Genomic DNA, 7430 nt, shown 5'->3' on the forward strand with positions numbered 1-7430 from the left:
AGGTGCTAAGCTCTGTGGGATAATGACCAGAAAGACATTTATTAAGTGCATTCTCTGGATGGGGAACTGGGCTGAGTGCTGGAGATACCAATAGCAAAGTAAGGCGGTTCCTGCTCTCTCATATATAAGGCAGGAGGGGGCAGATGAGAACTTAGGAGGAAAGTGGCTCCATGAATTGCAGCTGCTTCCATGGATTCCCTGGATTTGGGCTCCTATCATGAAGAAAATGCACAGAATTGTTGTTAAGGCTCTTGCAGTGTTGTGGAACCCCAAGCTGTCATAGATTTAGATGAGGAAGGGAATTTAGAGGTCATCTCATCTGATGCCTTCAGTTTACAAAGGAGAAAACTGAGGTTCAGAAACTAGAAAAAATTTGCTCAAGCTCATCCATCAGGCAGAGTTGAAATCTGAACTCAGACCTCTGACTCTAAAATCAAGGCTTTTCCCTATCCATTTAGTATTTCTTCATAAGATTATCTTTATATATATATGTAAATCTTTTTATTGATGCTTTTTGTCTTTAGAGTCATTTCTGAAAAAAAAAAAAAGAATCCTTCCCAGATTGAATCCTTCATTTTAATAAAGAAAAGAAACAAAATCACCCAATAGAGTAACCACATGTGACAATGTCTACAACATCCCGCCCGAGTGGTCCCCCCTCTCTGTGCTTTATTACCTGTTCTCTAGGACTAGCCTTGGTTTTCCATTAACATAGAGTTTGACTTTCTCGTCATTTATATTGCTGTATATCGTTCTCTCGGTTCTGTACCAGTTCATACAAATCATCCCAGGCTTCTCGGAATGCCTCGCCTTCATGATTTTTCGTGGCACGATAGAATTCCATCCCATTCATATACTGTAGTTTTGAGGAGGTTTTTAGCCATTTCTTTAGTAATGGCATCCATGACAATTCCAGTCTTTTATTAGCACAGAGAAAGCTACTATTGATATTGATATTTTGAGATATATGTGTATGTAGGTAGGTATATTTTATATGTATACACACATGTATATTTTATATGCACACATATATGTATATGTGTGTATATTTTATATGTATACAGACAGACGAACACATAAATGTAAAACATCTTTGTTCCTGTCTTTGTTTTCCTCAGAATGTCTCCTAAGAATTTTGGAATGAGCTAAATGTACTCGCCTTCCAATCTTCATTTTGGCCATCTTGTGAATAAGCCCCATCCCCTTCTTTGTACTGTTACCCTGAAGAGAAGACAGTCCCACCCAAGTCCCTGGTTCTCCCTCTTCTGTATCTTCTCTGGTCTCAGTTAAGGCCAGTTTTAAGCCTATCATTCTCCTTGGCAGAGTGGAGCCCTTTGTATTCCCCAAGATAGGGGCTCTTTTGACAGGCACGGAGTGGGGAGAGATCTGTTCACATGTCTCTAAAATGAACCCAGAAGAAGCTCAGCAGATCAATAGTGTAAAAGCTCCGGCAACTTGGTATATACCAAGCTGGAGCAGGAAGCCAGGGAGTCAGATAGCTGAATAGAACCCCCTAAGCTCCAGAGAAGTCCCCCCCTCGGCCAGCCAGCGCCGGGCAGATGGAACTGGATGAGAGGCAAAACTCAATCGCTTGCGTTTGGAGCGGATCGAGAAGATACTTTTGGATCTCTACTGGTCGAAAGTGACCAAAAGTCTCAGCCCCGTCCAGAGGCCCAAGGTGTCTTGGAGAGGGGACGGTCAAGGAAGCGGCCGGATGGCCCACAGCAAGTGGCCGGCTGTTTCTCTCCTTCCTCCTTTCTCCCCCTCTCCCTTCTCCCCCTCTCCCGTCCCCCCAGCTCATTTTTCATTTCGCACACAGTCTCTGTGTCAGAGAATGTACGTAGATGGAGAGAGCATCCTATGATCTAATCACACACACGTAGGCATTACACCCAGGCTTGCTGACGATTTTTAAATATCTGATTGATGCCGTAGCTTAGAAACCAATTGTATCTTTGTAGCTAGCTTCAAGTTGCAAAAATCAATGGCACACTGATTTAACAGATTGCTTCGGTGGGGGAGAAGCAGAGCAATCAATGATGATGTCAGCAGGCCCTCGGCACGCAGACCTGATGGGTCTGAGGCGGGCGGCTTGGCCTCGGTGGCCACCCGGGGCCGACTTCCCAGGAAGCCCCTGCTTTCTTTAGTGCTAAAACAATCTGATCAAAACATCAGGAAGAAGCCAGAGGGTCTGAAGGAAGCCCAGTAAAAAAAAAAAAAAAAAAAAAAAAAAAAAAAAAAACGAACGATTTCCACAGCAGATATGTTAGCCAATCGGGGCTTAAAATGAAACCGGGGGGGGGGGGGGGGGGGGAATGTATCGGGAGACCGTGGTTTTGATATAGAGAACTGTATGGAAGTGAATTGCCTTTTTTTTCTCCCAAGGGACCCCAGGGGAAGTGGTGTAATTGGGCGGGGGAGGGGCGGTGAGTGGAAAGAGAAGCAAACAGTTGTAATTGATATTTGGCAGAATTATGAATTTAAGGGAGGCTTATGTGGGTGATTGCAGCTTGGAGCTTGGAAAAGGGGGCAGAAGGAGAAAATTATTTTTATATAAAGTATTTGGCAGAATTCACCATGTGCTTGTAATGTAAATGGGAACATGGGTATTACTAGCTATTCATTCAGCCCATCCTCTGCATAGAGATGGAGAGAAACGGACCGTTTCTGCAGGGCTCCCATAATTACACGGGAATGTAGCTGTCATCGTACTACCAGTACCATTCTCTGAATCCATCTAGCTCCTTTCTGGAAAGAACCCGGAGGCTCGCCGGATGCATTGGTGCTGTCTTCTCATCTCGGGGAGATATCCGGGGGTCAACTCCGCTTGGCCCTAGGACCACAGCAAACTGATGGGCTTGGGAACAGTCACCCTGGTACTCGGGGGGACATGGGGACCGGAATGGAAATGTTCTGCCTCCCGGCCAGACGGAGAGGCATGGCGGGGGAGGAAGGGGAGAGGGAGAAAGAAAGGAAAGAGGCTGGGGCAGAGACGGGAGAGAGAGACATGGATGGAGGTGGAGAGGGATGGGAGGGGGAAGAAGGAGAAAGGAGAGGAAATGAAAGGATGGAGGAGAAAGAAGAGAGGGGAGTGGGAGAGCAAAAGGATGATAGATGGTGAAAGAGAAAAAAAAGAGGCGGAAGGGGAAAAGGGAGAGGAGAGAGAGGGAGAGGATGTAGGCAGGGCGGTTATTGGAATCAGCACAGGATTCGGAGGCAAGGGAGCTGGCTTTCAATCCCAGCTTTGGCTCTAAGTGTCCGGGAGACCTTCGGTGAATTATTTCCTCTGTCTAGGCCTCCGTTCCTCCTCTGTCAGGTGAGGAAGATGGGATGAATGACCTCTAAGGGTCACTTGTAGTTCTCCATCTGGAACTCCATAAAAAAAGAGATGAAAGAAGAAGAGGAGAGAATAAGGGAAGATGAGGGGGAAGATGTAGATGGAAGAAGAAGGATTCAGGGAGAAAATGGAGAGGGGGAGAGAGAGGGCAAGTGAGGCAATTGAGAGAGTGGGGAGAAACAGGCCAGACTTCTGCTGATCTGGCTAGCTAAACCCAGTGTGTCCTTCCGGGATTGCTTCTTTCCCGAATTCAAAGCCTATCTTGCAGGTGAAATCTCCATCCGAGGAGCTGCTGGCGCCCCATTGGTAGCCCAGCAACGGGGACTGAATTCTAGAACCTTCCTTCCTCCCACCTCCCACCCCCCTCTCTCCAGGGCTGAGCACAACGGGCCGTACTTCACGCGGGCAGTGGCAGGCCCGACCCACTGTCCAAAGATGCTTTGAGTTGTGTTTCCCAGAGTGAAGCCGGCTCGGCTCTGCCCCGGCCGCCCTCTCTCCCCTGATTTCCCTGGTGCCCAATAGCACACATTTCTGAGCTGCCTGGTTGAAGCAAAAGGTGCAGCCTGTGTCTGGGAAACAGATTGTGGGCTTTGAAAATTATTGCTCAGAGATTTAGAAGTCTTAAGAGAAATTCCAGGAAGCCCGAGGCTTCTGAGTAATAGGCAAATGGTGGTATTGGGGAGGGGGGGGAGTACCCGCCATCTTCAAGCCGAAAGTTGCCCTTTTTAAATGACATAACAAGGTTAACAGGGTCGGCTTCCCTGTAGCCGATCTCTAGCTGACCCTGGGTAATGATGCGTGGGAAGCCAGGAGGCAGGGAGAGACTGGAAGGGGAGGCGTCTCCATGCTCCTCCCGGGGCCCTCCTGTCATCCGACTAACCTGCATTTCAGTAGCACTCCAGTGCAGTCTTCCTCCGGTGCCGCATCAGGGTGGGCAGGGAACCTCGACTGTGCCACTGGGCGAGACAGTGAGGCCTGAGGGGCGGGAGTACCCCCACATGGACTCAGTCCCTTCAGGAAGAATAATTTTAGCCGATAATACCTCAAGGTCAGTAAAGTGCCTTGTGTTCGGGATCTCATTCTGTCTTCTAAGGACCCTCTGATTCGATCCCATTCTACATATGAGGAAACTGAGGGTGAGAAAGGTAGAGTTTTTCCCAGGGTCACACAGCTAGTATTGGTGAGATTCCCACTAGGTCTAGCCAACATTGAAGCGTCTCTTCAAGTCACGTGATAGGCCCCAGAGCGAGAGTTCCCCAAATATTACCATCTCTCTCAGAGAGAAAGAAGGTCAAGGCTGCCCCCGAGGCCAGCACCCTGTGTCTCTGCTGGGAGTTTCCAATGACAGAGCTGGCTCGTGGCTCTGACTCCCCGGAAGTTGTAGCTCTTTGGGCCCAGGTTGGAACCTGAATGGGTGTCTGTTCTCAGCAAAGTTCTAGAGCTCTTCTCTGAATGATGGGAAGATTCTCTAAAGATCAATTTAGAAAGAGAAAACCTTCCTTCAGCTTCTACCTCCTTTACCTGGCATTCAGGGACTTCCAAATCTGCATCTGTCATAATCTTCTGGTCAGATCTCCTGTTGCTCACCTCTGAGTACCCTGTGTTTAAGGCAACTGAGTAGCTTTCCACCCCAACCCCTAACCCCCACCCCATAAACCACATCCCGAATCTTCACATCTCTGTGTCTTCGCTCAGGCCATTCCCTATTATAAGGCCCAAATGAAATCCCATGCCTTCAAGAGAGCCCTCCACCCCCAGCCCAAGCCCCCTCCCCCCCCCTCCACTCCCCGGACAGCTCTCTGCAATGGATGTCATGTGCCATTGTGGATCGGAGTTATCTGTGTTGGCGTTTCATCCCCCTACTTGGTTGCGTAAACTCCAGGAGGACTTTGGATTTCCCCCAAGACCTAATCTGGTGTGCTCTACACAATGGGAATTTAGGAGTGGGTGGAGCCAGTCACACCATGAGGCCTTAGCCCAGAACTTGGAGTGACCCTGAGAGGTTCTGCAAGGGTTGCAACTGGCTCCCTGTAGCAGAGATTCAGAAGCGGAAGACATTTCAGAGGCAAGGTCACTTGGACAGAACGGTCATTTGAACCCGGGTCTTATGATTCAAAACCGAACATTATATCTGCTACACCTTAATGATTTTATTAGGCTATGAACATAGCAATGTTTTCCTAGAGTTAATGATATTAACTCATGTTTGTGTGTATATCTGTACATACAATATATATTTTTTATTTAGACCTGTAATTTCATCCACTTAAGGAACTTTGGGTATGAAGACTCTCTCCACTAATCAAGATTGGCAACTATTCTACAACCCACAGTCTCAGAGAGTTAGTTGCATGGAGGGTTTAAATGACGTGGCCAGAGTTGGGCAACCAGGGGGCGTGTCATCATCTGAGGTGAACCTCGAACCCAAGGCTTCCTGGCTTGTCCCTCCTTGAGGTGTTGCGGCCCCACTAATATTTTCCATGCCCCATCGCATGAATAATTCATGAACCGCTTTCCCTACAACAACCAAAGACAGTTTTACTCCCATTTTCCAGAGGAGGAAAGTAGAACTCTGAGAAACAAAATGACTTGTTTAATATAGTCTCACACCAAGCAATTGTCAGCTACAAACCACTCCGATTTATGGCCCAAACCGTAAAGTCTCTTGCTAATAATGGGGACCGATTTAGGAGAGTGGTTTGCATTCATTAAATACCAGATTCACTTGACTTCCATTAGTAAAAAGTAACCTCAGCACCCAAAGCTCCTGGTAAATCAAAGTCTTCAAGAACTCCACTTACACTCTGGTTGCATTGGAGGAACCTTTGAACTCTTCTCTTACTCATTTACTAGTCTATCATTCAGTGATTTACCTGAATAGTAATTGACTACTTGGGATCTCGGTCACTTAAACAAAGTCACTTTAATCACCCAGGGGCCCCAGACAACCAGGATTAGATTACCGGGAGAAGCTGGCTCATTCCTTTAGGTCTTCGGGCCGGGGAGTAGAGTGAGAAAAGACCTGGTTCTCATTGCCGGATTTCAGAGAAATCTGGGAAAGAAGGAGAATCAAGGGCAGTGATGGGAATGTGAGCTACACTGAAAGTCATCCCAAGTCAGATTTAGCACATCAAGTAATCTAGGCTTTGGAGAACCACTTGGGGTCTTTATCTCCTTCCTTCCAGTAGAGGTGGCAGGTGACAGCTGAGAAATAGAGTGTACCTTGGCAAATACTAGTGATAATAATAATACCAAAAAACACTGAATTTGGTCAGCAGCCCAGGTTTAGATTTGACATCATTTCCTCTTTTCCACGTCATCCTTTGTAAACTGAGGGCATCGGACGGGAATGTAAAACCTTTTCAAGCTCTGAATCCTATAGTTTCAAAGAGACATTACAAAGCTGGCAGGCGGGAGGGAGGTTTGTACTTGGGCACAAAAGACACCCAGAATCCTGAGAGGGACATGGGCTCCTTGTGCCTCATATCCCAACGTGTTTCTTCTGTGAAATCGGATTTCAGCATGGACAGCCCAAAAGGGGACGAGAATCCACATGTGGCAGGGTATGGAGAAAGGGAAGGGCAGAGTTGCCTCCTCCCCTGCTTTACCCTGCTGATGGTGGGGGATGTAAGGACTGAGATGAGCCTTGGCTTTCTTGGAGTTCCAGTTGGAGAAGTTCCCCCCCCTCACTCCTATTGGTTGCCTCTTGCCTCCTCACATCTCTATCTAACCCTTGGTCATTCAGTAGTCATCCCTCCCCCCCCTCCCCATCAAAGTCCAGGGCCTGGGGCAGGTGCCCGGATATGCTGTACCCTAGTGCCAGCCTGACCAACAGCCAGTACGGACACACACTCCGTCTGCTTACCAGGGAAAGACCGTCATGCTGACCTTTGCTAGGGCCCAGCCCTTGGCGGATGTGTGCTGCTCTGGCTTCCCCAAGGTCCCTTTCTGTTTCCAAGGGGCCCTTTGGCTGCTTCTGCCTGGAAGGGCTGGCTGTATTCACAGAGCCTCGCCTGCATCATTCCCAAAGGGAGTTAGAACTCCTGTTTACTGCTGCATCACTGCAGGGAGAATGAAATGCAGTGAGGATGAC

Source organism: Sarcophilus harrisii, chromosome X (genome assembly GCF_902635505.1).
Source record: "Sarcophilus harrisii chromosome X, mSarHar1.11, whole genome shotgun sequence".
Lineage (NCBI taxonomy): Eukaryota > Metazoa > Chordata > Mammalia > Dasyuromorphia > Dasyuridae > Sarcophilus > Sarcophilus harrisii.